General features: G+C 37.5%; 1 protein-coding gene and 1 pseudogene across 2 annotated transcripts in view; one reads left to right on the forward strand and one right to left on the reverse strand.

Annotated features, from left to right (window-relative positions):
• Positions 1–22021, forward strand: part of LVRN (laeverin) — a 73752-nt gene that overhangs the window by 1911 nt on the left and 49820 nt on the right. The gene's annotated exons all lie outside the window — the stretch shown is intronic.
• Positions 16679–19303, reverse strand: LOC144341352 (putative ATP-dependent RNA helicase DDX43 pseudogene; annotated as a pseudogene).

The raw sequence follows: 22021 nt of genomic DNA on the forward strand, positions 1-22021 counted from the left end.
ACCATCTCCTGCACTACTTTCAAAATTTCAAAGGTTTTTAAAATAAATTTAAAGAGTTGCCCTCGTGGATGTATAATCTATAACTTTTGTTTTTAAGGGCAGCGTGCTTGGTTTTTCTTTTAAACAATACATCAATGCTTGAAAAACTAGTTTTGAAGTTTTCTTATTCAGATGATGTGTTACTCAACTTGTGAAGGAATCTTTTGAAATTACTGTGTAGGTCAGGGTGCAAAGTATTTCAGAGGAGAAAATGGAAACACTTTACCTACATGTCTGACTTTTTTTTTTTCTTGCTGTAGGTCGGTAAATCCTCCTCTGTTCACCTACCTCTTCCTTGGTCCTGTTTCAGTGGGACTATGGCCCAGACAAGCTTGCAAAAATGGGAAAGGAAAGTCCCATTCAATTTTTCTATTGTGTTGCTAACTCTAGTGTTAACTAGAAACCATATTTTCAGAACATTAAAATTCAAGCAAGAAGAAATCTTAATAAAGTTCTACAGATGTTCATAAACCAAGGTTAGTCTCCAAAACTGTGATGTTTTGGAAGAGTTGTTACTCTCTGGGTCTCTGCTTCTGAAACCACAAGGAAAAGACAACTAAGATTAAGCTTGAAGCCAGAGTCATGAAGAACCTGCAACAGAAGGATGGCTTGTGGTACGCCAGATTCTGGGAGCCCAGCAGGCCTAAGTTTGAACCTGAGCTGTGTCAATTGAGCTAGTCTCTTAACCTCTCTGAGTCTGTTTCCTCATTCACAGAGTAGATACAATAATTGTCAACTATTAGAGTACTGTGAGAATTAAATGAAAAAGGGAGTACTCAGTGACACATACAGCCTGGGTAGTGGTAACTGCTATCCTTAGGTCAGATTATCATTATGATCAGCTTCTTTGCTATCTAAACACGGAACCTGCCAAGTTCCTGGTATATATGAGTCTAAGAAGATTCCCAGAGGAGAAGGCAAAGCTGGGGAGTGGGGAGTTATTGCTTAGTGGGTATAGATTGTAGTTTTGTAAGATGATAAGAGTTCTGGAGATAGATTGACAACAGTGTGAATGTTCTTAACACTACTGAACTTATACACTTAAAAATGGTTAAAGTGGTAAACTTTATGTTATGTGTATTTTACTAGAATTAAAAGTTTTTAACAAGCAAAAATAAATTATAGATCAGTGAGTTTAGAATGGAGTTTAGAAATTTATATGTTTTGACAATTGTCTCAGTTAATTCTGATGCCTACTATAGGCACCTGATATGGTTTTGTTGTGTCCCCACCCAAACCTCATCTTGAATTGTAGTTCCCATAACCCGGTGGGAGGTAATTGGAAAAAGGGGGTGGTTTCCTCCATGCGGTTCTCCTGATAGTGAATGAGTCTCATGAGATCTGATGGTTTTATAAGAATCTGACATTTCCCCTGCTTGCACTCACTCTGTCTTGCTGCCCTGTGAAGAAAGTGCCTTTCTTCCCCTTTCTTCCCCTTCATCTCCTGCCATGACTATAAGTTTCCCAAGGCCTTCCCAGCCATACAGAACTGTGAGTCAATTAAACCCCTTTTCTTTATAAATTACCCAGTCTTGGGTATTTCTTCATAGCAGCATGAATACGGACTAATACGGTATCTCATCCTTTTTTCTAACTTTTTATTTTGAAATAATTATAGATTCACCAGAAGTTGCAAAGATAACATAGTGAGGTCCTAGGTGCACTTCATCTAGTTTATCTTACATAATTATAGTATAATATCAAAAGCAAGAATTTGACATTAATACTATGCATATATATGTTTTTATGTCATTCATCATATGCATATATTTGTGCAAAAACTACCATAATAAAGATACAGAACTGTTCCACCTTAAAGATCATTCCCATACTTCTTTATATGCACTCATGCCACTCCCTAATCATCTCTAACTCCTGACAACCACTAATCTGTTCTCCATCTTTGTAATTTTGTCATTTTGAGAATGTTCTATAAATGAAATTATATAGCATGTGACCTTTAGAGACTGGTTTTTCTAACTCAGCATAATGCCCTTGCGATCCATCCAAGTATGCATCAATAGTTTGAGTCTTTTCATTGCTAAGTACTATTCCATAGTATGGATGTATGAAAGTTTATTTAGTCATTCATCTATTGAGCGGTATTTTGGTTGTTTCCAGTTTTTGGTTTTACAAACAAATCTTTTATGAATAATTGTGTCCAGGTTTTTCTCTTTAAGAGGCAGGATCCCTCTATGTTGCCCAGGCTAGCCTCAAACTTCTGGCCCCAAGGGATCCTGCTATCTTTGCCTCCCAAAGCACTTGTACAGGTTTTTGTATGAACACAGTGTTCATTTCATTGGGACAAATGTTCACAATTATCATTGCTGGGTCATGAGGTAGTTGCATGTTTAGTTCTTAAGAAATTGCCAAATTGTTTTTCAAAGTAGCTATACCATTTTATACTCCTACCAGCAATATATGAGTGATAGAGGTCCTCTGTATCATGGCCATCATTTGGTTTTGTCACTATATTTTAGCTGTCCTGATAGGTGTATGGTAATATCTCATTGTGGTTTTAATTTGCATGTCTCCAATGACTAATGATGTTAAACGTCTTTTTGTGTGCTTATTTGCCATCTGTGTATCAGTCAGTGAAATGTCTTTTCATGCCTTTTCCTATTTTCTGATAGATTTTATTTTTTACTGTTGAATTCTGGAAGTTCTCTATATATTCTAGATCTAAGTCCTTTGTGAGTTATATATCATTTGCAAATACGTTCTCCCAGCCTATAGCTTGTCTTTTCATCATCTTAATAAGGTCTTTCAGAGAATAAAAGTTTTAAATAAAAGTTTCAATTTAATTTTGATGAAGTCCAAATTGTCTAATTTTTTTTGTTTTTCCCATATACTTTTTTTTTATTAATTATACTTTATGTTCTAGGGTACATGTGCACAATGTGCAGGTTTGTTACCTATGTATACATGTGCCATGTTGGTGTGCTGCACCCATTAGCTTGTCATTTACATTAGGTATATCTCCTAATGCTATCCCTCCCCCCTCTCCCCACCCCAGGACAGGCCTCGGAGTGTGATATTCCCCTTCCTGTGTCCAAGTGTTCTTATTGTTCAATTCCCACCTATGAGTGAGAACATGCAGTGTTTGGTTTACTGTTCTTGCAATAGTTTGCTGAGAATGATGGTTTCCAGCTGCATCCATGTCCCTACAAAGTACGTGAACTCATCCTTTTTATGGCTGCATAGTATACCGTGGTGTATATGTGCCACATTTTCTTCATCCAGTCTGTCACTGATGGACATTTGCATTGGTCCAAGTCTTTGCTATTGTGAATAGTGCCGCAATAAGCACTATTGTGCATGTGTCTTTATAGCAGCATGATTTGTAATCCTTTGGGTATATACCCAGTAATGGGATTGCTGGGTCAAATTCTAGTTCTAGATCCTTGAGGAATCACCACACTGTCTTCCACAATGGTTGAACTAGTTTACAGTCCCAACAACAGTGTAAAAGTGTTCCTATTTCTCCACATCCTCTCCAGCACCTGTTGTTTCCTGACTTTTTAATGATCACTATTCTAACTGGTGTGAGATGGTATCTCATTGTGGTTTTCATTTGCATTTCTCTGATGGCTAGTGATGACAAGCATTTTTTCATGTGTCTGTTGGCTGCATAAATGTCTTCTTTTGAGAAGTGTCTGTTCATATCCTTTGCCCACTCTTTGATGGGGTTTTTTTTTTTTTTTTTTTTTTTTTTGGTAAATTTGAGTTCTTTGTAGGTTCTGGATATTAGCCCTTTGTCAGATGAGTAGATTGCAAAAATTGTCTCCCATTCTGTAGGTTGCCTGTTCACTCTGATGGTAGATTCTTTTGCTGTGCAGAAGCTCTTTAGTTTAATTAGATCCCATTTGTCCATTTTGGCTTTTGTTGCCATTGCTTTTGCTGTTTTAGACATGAAGTCCTTGCCCATGCCTATGTCCTGAATGGTATTGTCTAGGTTTTCTTCTAGGGTTTTTATGGTTTTAGGTCTAACATTTAAGTTTCTAATCCATCTTGAATTAATTTTTGTATAAGGTGTAAGGAAGGGATCCAGTTTCAACTTTCTACTTATGGCTAGCTAGTTTTCCCAGCACCATTTATTAAATAGGGAATCCTTTCCCCATTTCCTGTTTTTGTCAGATTTGTCAGAGATTAGATGGTTGTAGATGTGTGGTATTATTTCTGAGGACTCTGTTCTGTTCCATTGGTCTATATCACTGTTTTGGTACCAGTACCAGGCTGTTTTGGTTACTGTAGCCTTGTAGTATGGTTTGAGGTTAGGTAGCGTGATACCTCCAGCTTTGTTCTTTTGACTTAGGATTGTCTTGGCAATGCAGGTTCTTTTTTGGTTCCATATGAGCTTTAAAGTAGTATTTTCCAATTCTGTGAAGAAAGTCATTGATAGCTTAATGGGGGTGGCATTGAATCTATAAATTACATTGGGCAGTATGGCCATTTTCACGATATTGATTGTTCCTATCCATGAGCATGGAATGATCTTCCATTTGTTTGTGTCCTCTTTTATTTCATTGAGCAGTGGTTTATAGTCATCCTTGAAGAGGTCCTTAACATCCCTTGTAAGTTGGATTCCTAGGTATTTTATTCTCTTTGAAGCTGTTGTGAATGGGAGTTCACTCATGATTTGGCTCTCTGTTTGTCTGTTATTGGTATATAAGAATGCTAGTGACTTTTGCACATTGATTTTGTATCCTGAGACTTTGCTAAAGTTGTTTATCAACTTAAGGAGATTTGGGGCTGAGACGATGGGGTTTTCCAAATATGCAATCATGTCATCTGCAAACAGGAACAATTTGACTTCCTCTTTTCCTAATTGAATACCCTTTATTTCTTTCTCTTGCCTGATTGCCCTGGCCTGAACTTCCAAAACTATGTTGAATAGGAGTGGTGAGAGAGGGCATCTCTGTCTTGTGCCAGTTTTCAAGGGGAATGCTTCTAGTTTTTGCCCATTCAGCATGATATTGACTGTGGGTTTGTCATAAATAGCTCTTATTATTTTGGGATATGTTCCATCAATACCGAATTTATTGAGAGTTTTTAGCATGAAGGGCTGTTGAATTTTGTCAAAGGCCTTTTCTGCATCTATTGAGATAATTATGTGGTTTTTGTTTTTGGTTCTGTTTATATGCTGGATTACATTTATTGATTTGCGTATGTTGAACCAGCCTTGCATCCCAGGGATGAAACCCACTTGATCATGGTGGATAAGCTTTTTGATGTGCTGCTGGATTTGGTTTGCCAGTATTTTATTGAGGATTTTTGCATCAATGTTCATCAGGGATATTGGTCTAAAATTCTCCTTTTTTGTGTATGTGTCTCTGCCAGGCTTTAATATCAGGATGATATTGGCCTCATGAAATGAGTTAGGGAGGATTCCCTCTTTTTCTATTGATTGGAATAATTTCAGCAGGAATGGTACCAGCTCCTCCTTGTACCTTTGGTAGAATTTGGCTGTGAATCCGTCTGGTCCTGGACTTTTTTTCATTGGTAGGCTATTAATTATTGCCTCAATTTCAGATCCTGCTATTGGTCTATTCAGGGATCCAAATTCTTCCTGGTTTAGTCTTGGGAGAGTGTATGTGTCCAGGAATTTATCCATTTCTTCTAGGTTTTCTAGTTTATTTTCATAGAGGTGTTTATAGTATTCTCTGATGGTAGTTTGTATTTCTGTGGGGTTGGTGGTGATATCCCCTTTATCATTTTTTATTGTGTCTATTTGATTCTTCTCTCTTTTCTTCTTCTTAGTCTTGCTAGCATTCTATCAATTTTGTCAATCTTCTCAAAAAACCAGCTCCTGGATTCATTGATTTTTTTGAAGGGTTTTTTGTGTCTCTATCTCCTTCAGTTCTGCTCTGATCTTAGTTATTTCTTGCCTTCTGTTAGCTTTTGGAAGTTTTTGCTCTTGCTTCTCTAGTTCTTTTAATTGTGATGTTAGAGTGTCAATTTTAGATCTTTCCTGCTTTCTCTTGTGGGCATTTAGTGCTATAAATCTCCCTGTACACACGGCTTTAAATGTGTCCCAGAGATTCTGGTATGTTGTATCTTTGTTCTCATTGGTTTCAAAGAACATCTTTATTTCTGCCTTCATTTCGTTATATACCCAGTTGTCATTCAGGAGCAGATTGTTCCGTTTCCATGTAGTTGAGTGGTTTTGATTGAGTTTCTTAATCCTGAGTTCTAGTTTGATTGCACTGTGGTTTGAGAGACAGTTTGTTATAATTTCAGTTCTTTTCCATTTGCTTAGGAGTGCTTTACTTCCAACTAATTGGTCAATTTTGAAATAAGTGTGATGTGGTGCTGAGAAGAATGTATATTCTGTTGATTTGGGGTGGAGAGTTCTGTAGATGCCTATTAGGTCTGCTTGATGCAGAGTTGAATTCAATTCCTGGATATCCTTTTTAACTTTCTGTCTTGTTGATCTGTCTAATGTTGACAGTAGGATGTTAAAGTCTGCCATTATTATTGTATGGGAGTCTAAGTCTCTTTGTAAGTCTCTAAAGACTTGCTTTATGAATCTGGGTGATCCTGTATTGGGTGCATATATATTTAGGATAGTTAGCTCTTCTTGTTGAATTGATCCCTTTACCATTATGTAATGGCCTTCTTTGTCTCTCTTGATCTTGTTGGTTTAAAGCCTGTTTTATCAGATACTAGGATTGCAATCCCTGCCTTTTTTTGTTTTCCATTTGCTTGGTAGATCTTCCTCCATCCCTTTGTTTTGAGGCTATGTGTGTCTCTGCACATGAGATGGGTTGCCTGAATATAGCAAACTGATGGGTCTTGACTCTATCCAATTTGCCAGTCTGTGTCTTTTAATTGGAGTATTTAGCACATTTACATTTAAGGTTAATATTGTTATGTGTGAACTTGATCCTGTCATTATGATGTTAGCTGGTTATTTTGCCTGTTAGTTGATGCAGTTGCTTCCTAGTATTGATGGTCTTTACATTTTGGCATGTTTTTGCAGTGGCTGGTACCGGTTGTTCCTTTCCATGTTCAGTGCTTCCTTCAGGAGCTCTTGTAGGGCAGGCCTGGTGGTGACAAAATCTCTCAGCATTTGCTTGTCTGTAAAGGATTTTATTTCCCCTTCACTTATGAAACTTAGTTTGGCTGGATATGAAATTCTGGGTTGAAAATTCTTTTCTTTAAGAATGTTGAATATTGGCCCCTACTCTCTTCTGGCTTGTAGAGTTTCTGCCGAGAGATCCACTGTTAGTCTTATGGTCTTCCTGTTGTGGGTAACCTGACCTTTCTCTCTGGCTACCCTTAACATTTTTTCCTTCATCAGCTTTGGTGAATCTGACAATTATGTGTCTTGGAGTTGCTCTTCTTGAGGAATATCTTTGTGGCCTTCTCTGTATTTCCTGAATTTGAATGTTGGCCTGCCTTACTAGGTTCGGGAAGTTCTCCTGGATAATATCCTGCAGAGTGTTTTCCAACTTGGTTCCATTCTCCCTGTCACTTTCAGGTACACCAATCAGACATAGATTTGGTCTTTTCACATAGTCCCATATTTCATGGAAGCTTTGTTAATTTCTTTTTACTCTTTTTTCTCTAAACTTCTCTTCTCGCTTCATTTCATTCATTTGATCTTCAATCACTGATACCCTTTCTTCCAGTTGATCGAGTCAGTTACTGAAGCTTGTGCATTTGTCGTGTATTTCTCGTGTCATGGTTTTCATCTCTATCAGGTTGTTTAAGGACTTCTCTACATTGGTTATTCCAGTTAGCCATTCGTCAAGTCTTTTTTCAAGGTTTTTAGTTTCTTTACACTAGGTTTGTAATTCCTCCTTTAGCTTGGAGAAGTTTGATTGTCTGAAGCCTTCTTCTCTCAACTCTTCAAAGTCATTCTCCATCCAGCTTTGTTCCATTGCTGGTGAGGAGCTGCATTCCTTTGGAGGGGGAGAGGCACTCTGATTTTTAGAATTTCCAGCTTTTATGTACTGCTTTTTCCCCATCTTTGTGGTTTTATCTACCTTTGGTCTTTGATGATGGTGACATACAGATGGGGTTTTGGTGTGGATGTCCTGTCTGTTTGTTATTTTCCCTTCTAACAGCCAGGACCCTCAGCTGCAAGTCTGTTGGAGTTTGCTAGAGGTCCACTCCAGACCCTGTTTGCCTGGGTATCAGCAGCGGAGGCTACAGAAGAGTGAATATTGCTAAACAGCAAATGTTGCTGTCTGATCGTTCCTCTGGAAGCTTCGTCTCAGAGGTGTACCCAACCCTCTGAGGTGTGAGGTGTCAGTCTGCCCCTAGTGGGGAATGTCTCCCAGTTAGGCTACTCAGGGGTCAGGGACCCACTTGTGCAGATGGTCTGTCCATTCTCAGATCTCAAACTCCATGCTGGGTGAACCACTACTCTCTTCAAAGCTGTCAGACAGGGATATTTACATCTGCAGAGGTTTTCGCTGCCTTTTTTTTTGGCTATGCCTTGTCCTCAGAGGTGGAGTCTACAGAGGCAGGCAGGCCTTCTTGAGCTATTGTAGGCTCCACCCAGTTCGAGCTTCCCGGCTGCTTTGTTTACCTACTTAAGCCCCAGCAATGGCAGGCACCCCTCCCCCAGCCTCACTGCTGCCTTGCAGTTAGATCTCAGACTGCTGTGCTGGCAATGAGGGAGGCCCCGTGGGCATGGGACCTTCTGAGCCAGATGCAGAATATAATCTACTGGTGTGCCATTTGCTAAGACCCTTGGTAAAACCCAGTATTAGGGTGGGAGTGACCTGATTTTCCAGGTGTTGTGTGCCACGGTTTCCCTTGGCTAGGAAAGGGAATTCCCTTTCCCCTTGCACTTCCCAGGTAAGGCGATGCCTCACCCTGCTTCGTCTCTTGCTCGTTGGGCTGCACCCACTGTCCAACACACCCCAGTGAGATGAACCCGGTACCTCAGTTGGAAATGCAGAAATCACCCGTCTTCTGTGTCGCTCACACTGGGAGCTGGAGGCTGGGGCTGTTCCTGTTCAGCCATCTTGGTGCCCAGTTTCCAGTTTGTCTAGTTTTTAATGGGTCATGCTGTTGGTGTCATGCCTGAGACCTCTTCACCAAGCCCTAGGTTCTGCAGATTTTCTATATTGTCTTCCAAAAGTGTTTTACATTTAAATCTATAATCCACTTTGATAATTTTTTAAGATGTTATGTTTAGATTGGGGTTAATTCTTTTGCCTCTGGATATCCATTTTTTTTCCAGCATCGTTTGTTGAAAAGACTATCCTCCCACTATTGAATTGCTTTTGCACCTTTGTCAAAAATCTGTTGGCCACACTATTACTGGATTCTCTATTCTGTTCGTCCACATAGGTGTTGATTCCTCTGCCAGTACTACATAGTCTTGCTTACTGTAGCTATACATTAAATCTTGAAATTGTCTTCTTTTTTTGGAATTGTTTTAACTATTTTAGTTCCTTTGCCTTTCCTTATGTATTTTATGATATTCTTATATATAGCTACTAAAAATCTTATTAGGCTTTTGATAGGACCTATGTTAAACCTTTATGTAAATTTAGGGAGAATTGATAGCTTTGCTATCCTTAATCTTCCATTCTCTGAGCATGAAATGTCCATTTATTTAGATCTTTGATTTATTTCATCAGAATTTTATCATTTTTAGCATACAAAGCCTACATGTTTTGTTAGATTCACACTCAAATATTTAAGTTTATTTCAGAAATAGTATATGGTATTATATGTTTAATTTTGGTTTTCTACATGTCTGTTGCTACTATATAGAAAAATTGCTTTGTATGTTGATCTTGTATCCTGTTCCCTTGCTGAACTCATGAGATCTAGAGCTTTGTGTTTTTTATTTTGTAGAGCCTTTGGAATTGTCTACATAGACCATCATGTTGTCAACAAATAGAGACAGTTTTATTTCTTCCATTTCAATCTATCTGCCATTTATTTTCTTTTCCTGCTTTATTGTGTTGGCTAAAACTTCCAGCACTATGTTAAACATGAGTGGTAAAAATGAACATTCTTGCTTTTTTCTCCTCATTTTAGGGGGAAAGTTTTTAGCCTTTACTACTGAGTATAATATTAAATGTAGGTTTCTGTATATGTTTTTTATCAAGTTGAGAACGTTGTCTTCTATTCATGTTTTTTTCTGAGAGTTTTTTTTTTTTGCATGAATGCATGTTGAATTTTTCTAACACTTTTTCTGCATAAATTGATATAATCATGTGATTTTTTTTCTTCTTAAGCCTGTTAATATAGGTATTATATTGATTGATTTTTGAAAATATTGAGACAGCCTTAGTTCTCCAGCCTTTTTTTTTTTTTTTTTTTTTTTTCAGAGATGGGATTTCACTCTGTCACCCAGGCTGGAGCACAATCATAGCTCACTGCAGCCTCAAACTCTCAGGCCCAAGTGATCCTCTTGTCTCAGCCTCCTGACTAGCTAGAAGGACAGGTGCCAATCTAGTCCCCCACCCTTTTTTTTTTTTTTTTTTTGAGACTGAGTCTCCCTCTGTCACCCAGGCTGGAGTGCAGTGGCGCAATCTCAGCTCACTGCAAGCTCCGCCTCCCAGGTTCACACCATTCTTCTGCCTCAGCCTCCCATGTAGCTGGGACTACAGGGGCCCGCCACCGCACCTGGCTAAGTTTTTGTATTTTTAGTAGAGACGGGGTTTCACCGTGTTAGCCAGGATGGTCTCGATCTCCTGATCTCGTGATCCACCCTTCTCGGCCTCCCAAAGTGCTGGGATTATAGGTGTGAGCCACCGTGCCCCGCCCCCCCCTTTTTGATAAGAGCGCTTGCTATATAGTAGAGGAGAGTGGACAGTCCTTATAATGCAGGGAGGAAGGTAGGGGAAGACAGAGAAAAGAACAAATGGAGAAGGCAAGAGTCTACTTTCTCCCCTCCTCCTTCTGACAAGGTATAACCCTCAGACAAATTTTTCTACGGAAGCAATTTTTCAGTAAGTATTCCCAGGAAAAATCAACTGGAGAATGGGCAAGCGCGACTGAGAAACGAAGGAGGCCAAGCTGGGATATGCAGTTAAACAAAGTCCCATGGAGGAAAGTTCTATAGAGTGTGACTGGTTATCCAAGATGTGACTTCGAAAGGAATTACAACCAGGCTCAGAGACCTGGCCATTCAAGCAGTAGCCCGGATGAGGGCCCCATCATCAATGGAAAGCACTAAGCCTTGACTGTTATGAAGGAATGGTTCACAAGTCACACCATCTGATGAATTCAAAGTCTTCCCCTTTCAAGAGGCCTCTTTCTTTCCCCTTTCTCAATATAGCCTTTGTGTACAGGAGGAAGTGTCTTAGCTCTCATGTCTTAAGGAAATAAGAGAGCCCTGGTTTATCCTGTTTTGGGGTTCACTGAGCTTCTTGAATCTGCGAATTTAAGGTTTTCTTCACATTTGGAAAAACTTTCAACCATTATTAATTTTTTTTCCTGTTTCGTACTTTTTTTCTCCTCTTATTCTGGGACTTCGATTACCTGTTAGGCTGCCTGACATTACAGGCACGTCCTGAGGTTCTTTTCATTGTTTTTTAGTATGTTTTCTCTGTGTGTTTGATTTTGGATAGTTCCCATTGTTCTGTCTTCAATTTCATTAATTATTTTCATCTGCAGTGTTTAGTTTGCTTTTAGTCTCATCCAGTGAAATTGTCATTTAAGATATTGTAATTTTTGGCCTGGTATGGTGGCTCACGCCTGTAATCCCAGCACTTTGGGAGGCTGAGGCAGGTGGATCATGAGGTCAGGAGATCGAGGCCTGGCTAACACAGTGAAACCCCGTCTCTACTAAAAATAAGACAAAAAATTAGCCAGGTGTGGTGGCATTTACCTGTAGTCCCAGCTACTCAGGAGACTGAGGCAGGAGAATCACTTGAACTTGGAAGGCGGAGATTGCAGTGAACTGAGATCATGCCACTGCACTCCAGCCTGGGCAACAGAGCGAGACTCCATCTCAAAAAAAAAAAAAAAGATACTGCAATTTTTATCTTTAACATTTCTACATTCTTATATCTTTCATACCATCTTTCATACCATTATCCTTGAGCACATTAGACATATTTATAATAGCAGTTTTAATGTTCTTAGCTGCTAAGTTTAGCATCTCTGTCATTTTTTGTTTTGTTTCTATTGACTTCTTTTTCCTGGGTTATCATGCACATTTTCTTGCTGCTTTGTATTTCTAGTGATTTTTAAAACAGCTTTATTAAAGTATAACTGACATACAATATACTGCACATATTTAAAGTGTAAAACTTGGTAAGTTTTGGCATATGTATACATATGTGCTGGTGAAACCACCACTACAATCAACATTAATAAACATATTCATCATGTCCAAAAGTTTCTTCTGCTCTTTATAATCTCTCCTCTCTACATCACTGTAACCTTCTTATCTTCAGGCAACTATGGATCTGCTTTCTGTAGATTAATTTGCATTTTGTAGTGTTTTATATGAATAGAATCATACAATATGTACTCTCATGTCTAACTTCTTTCGTTCAGCAGAATTACTTTGAAATACATTCTTTTTTTTTTTTCTTTTAGACAGAGTCTTGCTCTGTCGCCAGGATGGAGTACAGTGGCACAATCTCAGCTCACTGCAACCTCCGCCTCATGGGTTCAAGTGATTCCCCTGCCTCAGCCTCCCAAGTAGCTGGGATTACAGGTGCACACCACCACACCTGGCTAATTTTTTTTTTTTTGTATTTCAGTAGAGATGGGGTTTCACCATGTTGGCCAAGATGACCTCGCTCTTCTGACCTTGTGATCCACTCACCTTGGCCTCCCAAAGGGCTGGGGTTACAGGAGTGAGCCACCATGCCCATCTGAAGTACATTCTTTTTGTGTGTGTCAGTTCTTTTGTATTACTGATAGCATTTCATTATATTGATACAACACAATTTGTTTATCCAACAAATTACCAAGACATTTTGGTTGTTTTCAGTTTTGAGCTGTTTACAAATAAAGCTTCCAGGAATACTCATATACAAGTCTTTTTATGAATTCATTTTTCTTGAGTAAATACCTAAGAGTGGAGTGGTTAAATCATATGAATATTTAGTTTTTTAAGAAAATGCAAAACTGTTTTCCAAGAAATTTGGTCATTTAAAATTTTTATCAACATATGGGAGAATTCTAGTTGTTCCAAATCCTTATCAGCACTTGGTATTGCCAGATTTTTTCATTTTAGCCATTCTAATAGGTGTATAGTGTTCTTTATTACGGTTTTAATTTATATTTTCCTAATGACTAAAAATGTTGTGCATCACTTCCTGTAACTATTTGTCATCCATGTATTTTAGCAAAATGTCTGATAAAATCTTCAGTCCATTTTTCTCTTGCGCTGTTTATTTTCTTACTGTTGAATTTAGAGAGGATCTTTTCTCAAATACATGATTTGCAAATAATTTTTCAGTTGTGGCTTGTCTTTGTATTTTTTTAATAGTGTCTTTCAAACAGCAGAAGTTTTACATTTTAATGAAGTTCAGTTTATCAATGTTTCCTTATATAAATATCAGGCTTTTGGTGTTGTATCTATGAAAACATTGTCTATCCCAAGCTCATACAAATTTTCTTCTATGCCTTCTTTCAGAAGTTTTATAGTTAGATGTATGATCCATTTTGAGTTAATTTTTGCATATGGTGTGAGGTATGGATTAAAGAGTTATTTGCATATGGGCATTGAACTGTACCACTGCCATTTGTTAAAAAGTCTATGCTATCTGTACTGAGTTGTGTCTGTACTTTTGTAAAAAAAGTCAGTTTTTCATATATATATGGTATATTTTTTGATTGTCTAGCCTGTTCTATTGATCTATTTGTGTATTTTTATGCCAATTCTGTATTGTCTTGATTACTGTAGCTTTATAATAAATCTTGAAACTAGGTGTTATTCATCTACCAACTTTTTTCCAGTTATTTATGATATTCTAGGTCCTTTGCATTTCCATATTAATTTTAGAATTAGCTTGTTAATATCTATTAAATAAAGAAAAAAAAGCACCTGCTGGGATCTTGACTGAGATTATGTTGACTCTATAGAAAAATTTGAGGAGAATTCAAATGTTAAAAATATTGAATCTTCTAACCCATAAATATGGTATATCTCTCTACTTATTTAGGTCTTCTTTACTCAGTTTTGAGCTGTTACAAATAAAGTTTCCAGGAATATTCATGAATAAGTCTTTTTATGAATTCAGTTGTAAATTCAAGTATTTTTATTAATTCAGATGAAAATTTGCATGAGCTTGGGATAGACAATGTTTTCATAGATACAACATCAAAAGCTTGATATATATAAGCAAACATTGATAAACTGAGCTTCACTAAAATGTAAATCTTCTGCTCTTTGAAAGACACTATTAAAAGAATACAAAGACAAACCACAACTGAAAAATAGGTTCATAACTATTTTATGAATTTAGGTTTTATATTTTTTACTGTATATATCTTGCACATATTTTGTCAGATTCATTCCTAGATATTTTATATTTTAAATATCTATTGTTAATGATATTTTTTAAAATTCCAATTTCTAATTGTTTGTTGCTAATTAATTTTTGCTTATTGATCTTGTATGCTACAACTTTGCTAAATCACTTCTTCATTTAGCATCTTTTTATTTTAAAAAAAGCTTTTAATTTTCCATTAAATTCTCTATGTATGTTGTCATACTGTCTTGAATAAAGACAGTTTTACTTCTATTTAGTTTTGATGCCTTTTATTTATTTTTCTTGCCTTATTTCAATGTCTAGAGCCTCTAATACAGTGTTGAATAGAAAAAGTGATTAAATATATTCTAGTCTCATTTCTTATTGTAGGGTGAAAACATTCAGTCTTCCACCATTAATTATTAATTATGATTTTTCCTGTAAGGTTTTTTTTTTTTTGGTAGATTCTTTTCATCTCATCATGTTGAGAACATTTCCTTTTATTTATAATTTTCTGAGAGCTGTGATCAGGAATGGATGTCATATTTTTTCAAATGTGTATTCTGCATCTTTTGAGATAATTATATAGTTTTTATTACTTAATTTGTTAATATGGTAAATTAATTTGATTTTCTAATGATAAACTAGCCTTCCATTTTTTTTTTTTTTCAGTGTCTCACTTCTGGTACCCAGGCTGGAGTGCGGTGGTGCAATCACAGCTCACTGCAGCCTTGACTTCCAGGGCTCAGGTGATTCTCCTACCTCGGCCTCCTGAGTAGCTGAGACTACAGGCACATGCTGCCATGCCTACCTAATTTTTTGTATTTTTAGTAGGGATAGGGTTTTGCCATGTTGCCCTGGCTGGTCTCAAACTCCTGAGCTCAAGCAATCCATCTCCCTTGGCCTCCCAAAGTGTTGGAATTACAGGCATGAGCCACTGCACCCAGTCTACCTTGAATTCTTGAAATAAATTCCAGTTGCTCTTGATGCATTAGCCTTTTTATATATTATTAGATTTGATTTGCTAAAATTTTGCTTAGAATTTTTGCTCTATGTTCATGAGACTTATTGACTTGTAGTTGTAGTTTTCTTGCAATGTATTTGTCCGATTTTGATGTCAAAGTAACACTGGCTTCAAATATTGCATTCAGAAGTACTCCCTTTTCCTTGATTTTCAGAAAGGATTTATATAAAATTGGTAATATTTCTTCCTTAACCATCTGATTGAATGTAACGCATGAGGCTACCTGGGCCTGGAAATTCTTTGTGGGATGGTCCTTAACTATAAGTTAAATTTATTTAATAGATACAGGGCTATTTAGGTTATCTATTTCTTCATTAGTATACTAAGGTAGTTTGTCTCTTTCTAGGAACTCATCCATTTAATCAAAGTTGCCAAATGTATAAGTACAAAATTGTTCAAAATATTTCCTTATTATTTTAAACATCTATAAACTCTGTAGTGACATCACCTCTTTTATTCCTGATATTGGAAATTTGTGTCTTCTCTCTTTGGGAGCTGGAGCCCTTATCTAGTATCACTCTAACACTTACTAGTTGTCTAACCAGTTTCTTCAGTTTTCATAGGTTTCTTCTGCTTCTAATATTCAATAATTTTATTTGGTCTGCCTTGAGATTTATCTTTTTTCAGGCTGGTAAATATGGACTTTTTATTATGGAAAATTCTTTAAACATATACAGAATATAATAAGCCCCCATTCATAACCCAGCTTTGGGAACACCTTTTTCAAAAATACTTCATCTAGCATTTCTGTTGAGTTTGAAGTAGGAGGTAAAGTTTCCTGTTTTAACTCAGTCCACCATCATAGTAGAAAGTTCTTTGCTTTTAACACTTCATCTAGTCCCTTTCTAGACATTTCAGTTAGTCTTTTGATATACAAATATTTTAGACATACTTATAGAATGCATTCATAGAAAAGAAATTGCCAGATCAAAAGGCCTATGTATTTGTAATTTATACATTACCAAGTTGTTCATAGGAGGTTATACCAATCTATACACCTACCAACTCTAAAGATACATTCACTAGACTTTAGGTAGTAGTAAAAGAGTAACACCTAACAATTTATTATGTTAAAAACTCTTAGAGGTAATACCAATTGCAGTATAAACACTAATGAAGCCTAGTTTAAGAAAGCAGGCATTTGAAGGTATATGTGTTATTAAAGTTTTACATCTGGTAAGCTAGTAACACTTTTCAACAAAAGATCTTAATAAAACTTCTTGGGCCTTCCTTGAAGTCTTCCCATTTCCTTTTTAGTTGTTGATGTGCCTCGTGTCTCTCAGCCATTGATGCTAACTCCTTTGGAACATTCTGGTTTGCTGTTTCTAAAATATAAATCAATTGGGTGGCAACCCTCAAATCATTTCTAGTCACAGGTGTAACTGACACTCCACTCCTTCCGGCTCTTCCTGTGCACCCTATTTAGTGTACATATTCTTCAGTGTTCCATGGAAAATTGTAATTATATATATCTGTAATATCATGGACATCAAGACCTCAGGAGGCTATGTCAGTAGCAATTAATGTTCACTTGACCTATTTTAAAATTCTCCAATGCTCTCTCCCAACCAATCTCTCTGTTCTCTATCACCATGCAGAGACTCTACTGATATATTTCCAAGTATTAGGTCACTTGATAAATGATCTGCAACTGCCTTTTGGGAAATGAAGACAATCACTTTGTCTCTGGGTGAAATACTGTCTAGAAAACTTTAGATATAAATTCATTTTTCTTCCTCTGTGGTGATCATTGTATTTGCTTCACTAAACTTATGGCAACCAGATCCAGTGTACCAGCACAGACAAGCATGGGCTCTTTCAAATAAGATTGTATGAATCGATGAATTGAATATGACCAAGTTGCCTGGTCATAATATTCTGCCTATCTGGGTGCACATCTAACAAAATCTTCATTGTCTTGGGTTCAAACCCCATGTCCAGCATCTTGTCTGCTTCATCTAAAATCAAGTAGGTTATGCTTCGCAGGCTGACAAAGTTATTCATTTGCAGATCATTCAGTCTTTTGGGAGTTGCAATTATGATATCAACACCTTTCCTAAGGTCTTCTATTTCTTTGTCTCCATCTCCACCACCATATACACAAATACTTCTAAACTTTTACTGCATCACTCAGCTTCCACTTAAAGAGTTAGCTCCTGAGTAGGCATAAGGACTAACATGCAGGTCTATTCCTTTTTCCTCTATGTGTTGGAAGTCCAGATGAATATATCCAGGCATTAAATAGCATAATGTCTTTCCTGTCCTAGTTTGGGATACCACTCTCAGATCTTTTCCTTGCAGAGCAATTGGCCATGTCTGTGACTGAATAGGTGTTGGTTTTTGAAAACCTGCCTTTTTAATGTTTTCCATAACTTCAGAATAACATTGAAAGTCATCATCAAATGTGCAAGTAGAATTGGGGATAGGACGTTTCTTATCATTTTTCAAGTCATCACACACTATATTAAAATTTTCCTTCCTCCAGTTGTCTACTTGCACTTGGGACATTGAACTTGTTGTTGACTCTTTGTAAAAGGTTTTCTCAATTGGTGATAAATCAATTCTGCGTTCTGAATTGTAATTTGCTTTTTTAAAAAACACATTTATCTATTACTACTTTTGCTTTTGTTTGCATCGCCTTGCTGCCAAAAATGTTGACTAATGATTCCAGATGTCCTTTTATTATTTGGATTTTGATGTTTGTTTTGCTTTGGCTATCCTTCATTTTTGACCCACCATGACTGATCACTGCACCAGCTAAGTCGTTCTTCAATCTGAAACAGAGCAGTGGCTCCCAGTGACTAACGGCTACAGCCTCCAGGGATATAGAGGGGTCTCTTCGGTGCCACTTCTGCCACCCCTATATCCTTCACAACCTCTTTGATTCAGTTCCTCTGCCAACCTCCTCTCTGGTGCTCAGGATACTGTTGAGCTTCACCAGGTAGCAACAACCCAGGTAATGGCATTGGCTCCTACTTTTTGGTTAGATGAGAGTAAGTGCATCTGATCAGCTCTGCACTACCTGACAGTGCTGTTGTAGGACTTGTGTCAAGATGTATCTATTTTACTAATCTTCTTGTAGAATCAGTTTTTGGCTTCATTGATTTTCTCTATTGATTTGCTGTTTTTTATTTCAATGATTTATATTTTGATCTTTATTATCCCCTTTCTTCTTACTTTGGCCTTTATTTTTACTTGTTCTGTATTATGGTTGACACAAACTCATTACTTTAATACCCTTTTATTTCTCATATAGGCATTTAATATGATAAATTTCCCCCCTAACTATTGCTTTAATGCCATGCCACAAATGATGTTATGTTGTTTCTTTTTTTTTTTTTGGTAGTTCAGAATACTTTCTAATTTCCATTTTGATTTCATCTTTGACTCCTGTGTTATTAGAACTGCATTATTTGCTTTCCAAATGTTTGGGTATTTTCTCATTTTTTATCGAATGCCTGACATTTAAACTTTTATGTTGTTGAATGCTGGATTTGGTTATATTGCTTAGAGAATGCTGGCCCTTTTGTATAGTAACTGAAGTTACTTGGTGATCCTGTTGATCCTTGTTTGATTCTCTTGAGCCGTGTTTTTAAGCTCTTTGAGAATGACTCTCAAGAAGACTTTACTCTAGGGCTACTTTAGGTCACTACTCAGGCATCACCCATCTGGACTCCCTCTGTTGAATAATCTATATATTCTGAAGATTTCAATACTCTGGCTTGAGAAAATTCCACCAACTCCAAACAGTATGTGAACTCTGGGAAGTGTTCAGCTTACCCTTCCCTGGTACGTATTCTTTCCCCAACAGCTTCTCTTTGCCTGACCTCATGATGATTAATATTTGACCAAAGATTTGAGGGGAATCCTATGTAGATTTCTGGAAGTCTTTCTCTGCATAGTTACCTCTTCTCTTATACTCTACTCTGCAAATTCTAGCTGTCTAGGTGTCCCTGAACTCTAATGTCTGTCTCTTCAACTCAGTGAGACTACTGAATTGTTTCAGTTTCTGTTTCCTGTGCTGCAGTTTAGAAACTGCTTCAAGGCAGAAAAACAGGGTAATTGGAGCCTTTGCCTTGTTTGTTTCTCTTCTCTTGAGGATCACAGTCCTGTGCTTCTGGTTATCTTATGTCTGAAATAGTTGTTTTATATATTTTGTCAGGTTTTAAAACTGTTTTCAGCAGAAGGCTGATTTGAGCCTATGTTACTCCCTTGTGGTGGCAAACAGAAGTCTCATTATCTTTAGATTTGGGAATGCTATTAATTATAAAGTTAATCTCTAGTCATCTTCATGACATCTTAGTTTAGTTTAGTTTTAGTATTATTACATTATGTACTTCAAAGCAGGCAATGCATTGGAAAGGACCCCAGGCTTGGGAGCTGGAGCCTTGATTCTGGTACCACTGTGCGCTTGCTGGCTGTCTAATCAGTTGCATAAACTCGTGGGGAGTCAGTTTTCACATCTGTAAATTAAGATGGTGGGACTCTTTAAGGTCTCTTCACTTTTGAAATTTAGTAAGATAACTCATATAATCCCATTTTTGTTCAAAGATTTCCAGAATACTTCTTGCATTTTTGAGTCTAGCATTCCCTTGATTAAAGAAAAGAAGGAACTGAAAGATATTTAAAGAAATGAAAATAGAAAGATCAAGATCAAATAAGGAAAGTGTGAAATAGTTGGTGAAAATTAGGATATTTTGTGGTGCCAAATAAAGGTGAAAGCAGCATGATTAAAATCAATAAATTTGTGCAGGTATAGACAGAGTGAACAGAGAATAGAAAGACTTCCTTGCAGTTGCAGTTTATGCTAGGAAATCTGGCATGGTGATTAGGGTATGACATACAAGAGAGAAATTTGAGCAGTATTAGGAAAAGAATTTGTAAGTCTCAAAACAAGGTTGGAGACCTCAAGTGCCAGACACATGATGCTGATATCACAGAGGAAAATGTCATTTCATTATCCTATAAAAGTGTCAAACCCACATATTTCTTGTGGCTGAGCAGTTCTCTCTGGGAGATGGTTTTGCACAGCAAAGATTCAGATCCTGTGTCTTTTGAAAATGGGTATAGCTAGCATATTGAAAAAGCACAGCTTATAGAATAGTAAAAACACAACTTTGTTTTTCTGTTGTCGTTTTACAGTGGGAAATTTAGTCCATGGGGTAACTTTTCTGCTCTGCATGAGGACACCAGCAGCCTATAAGTTCCTGCTTATTCTTAGGTGACAGGTGATCTACAGTAGCTAAGTCACAAATAAGTTAGATGTGAAAATTAGAAAATCTAGTTCTGTGTAATATTCAAACCTTCAAACTTAAATTTACTGTTAAACCTCCTTCTCCTCCACCTCCATTTTCTCCCATTCTCCACTCTCTACTCTTGGGCTGGTTTTTAGGATGGAAGTCTGCAGTAAGGTAGAGGGTGGTAGTCCTTCTTCTTTTCTTTACCTCATGTTTCTACTGTTCTTTGCCTGTCTTGATAGCTGCTATTTTGATTCCATGGGGGTCCATGGGGCTGGGGTGACAGGGAGAGGTGATGCATAGGACTTCTTACTTGAGCTGGCACTGTTGTCATTTTTTCTCATTCTGGTCTTACAGATGCATTTTCCCCTTGAGATGTCATTTTCCTGGATTATTCATTGTTTTCCCTCTTTTTTTTCTACAATTTCCTTGACTCAGCAACTTCTCCTATTTCTTTGTTCTGATAGTCATCATGACTTCTTCCTTAGCCCATAGACACCGAGCAGCATATCTCAAAGCTCCTCCAGACTCCTCCAGGTGGCTCTATTGGACTAACCCAAGACAGTCCCCATACTGGCTCACTTTGTGTGGTAGGGGACACAGCTCTTGCAAGGAACACTCATGCATCCCTGGCCTGAGACTGGCATGAGTCCCAGGGCAGCAGCACTCCAAAGAAGTCAGCCATTCTCATGCCTTTTAGATCCCCACCTGGTAGGAGTTAGACCTTGGCCATACTGTCAACTTCATCTTTCTCAAAAGTAAGTTGGGCTTCTAAGCCTCTCAGCCTGAGGAAACACTTTCACTGCTCTCTGAGGGATTCTCTCCTCCAAGCCCAGTTAGAAGGTTGCCCCTCCTCCCAACTCCCTGAGAGCATGGAAAGCTTGGCAAAATAATGCTTACCCCTCCCATCCATCAAGAGATATCTTCTATGATCTCTTTTGTCTCCATTCTCTGACCCTTCTTCTGTGGCGCTCATGTAGCTGAGAAGCCCAACAGGAAAACCCAGGTTCTCAAGGCCATTTATTTTGAAAATCTTCATAACATCTTTTGGCACCTTTCTGTGGAATTTTACATCTATTATGTTTTGTTGCCTGGTGAAAACTTCAGTTTTCAGATTCTATTACACGAGTAATAAACGAACATGATTCATAAGCCAACCCTTGAACCACATGGATGTGGTTCACTGGATGTTACACAGTCCAGTAAGTGTAACATCTGGCTCTACTAAACATTTTGATTTCTGAGTGTGTTATTGTGTAAAAAAAACTGTGTGGGAGGACAACTTTCCTAAGAGTTTTATTTAACACTTGTCC

The sequence above is a fragment of the Macaca mulatta genome, chromosome 6, assembly GCF_049350105.2.
Source record: "Macaca mulatta isolate MMU2019108-1 chromosome 6, T2T-MMU8v2.0, whole genome shotgun sequence".
In the NCBI taxonomy this organism is placed as follows: Eukaryota; Metazoa; Chordata; class Mammalia; order Primates; family Cercopithecidae; genus Macaca; species Macaca mulatta.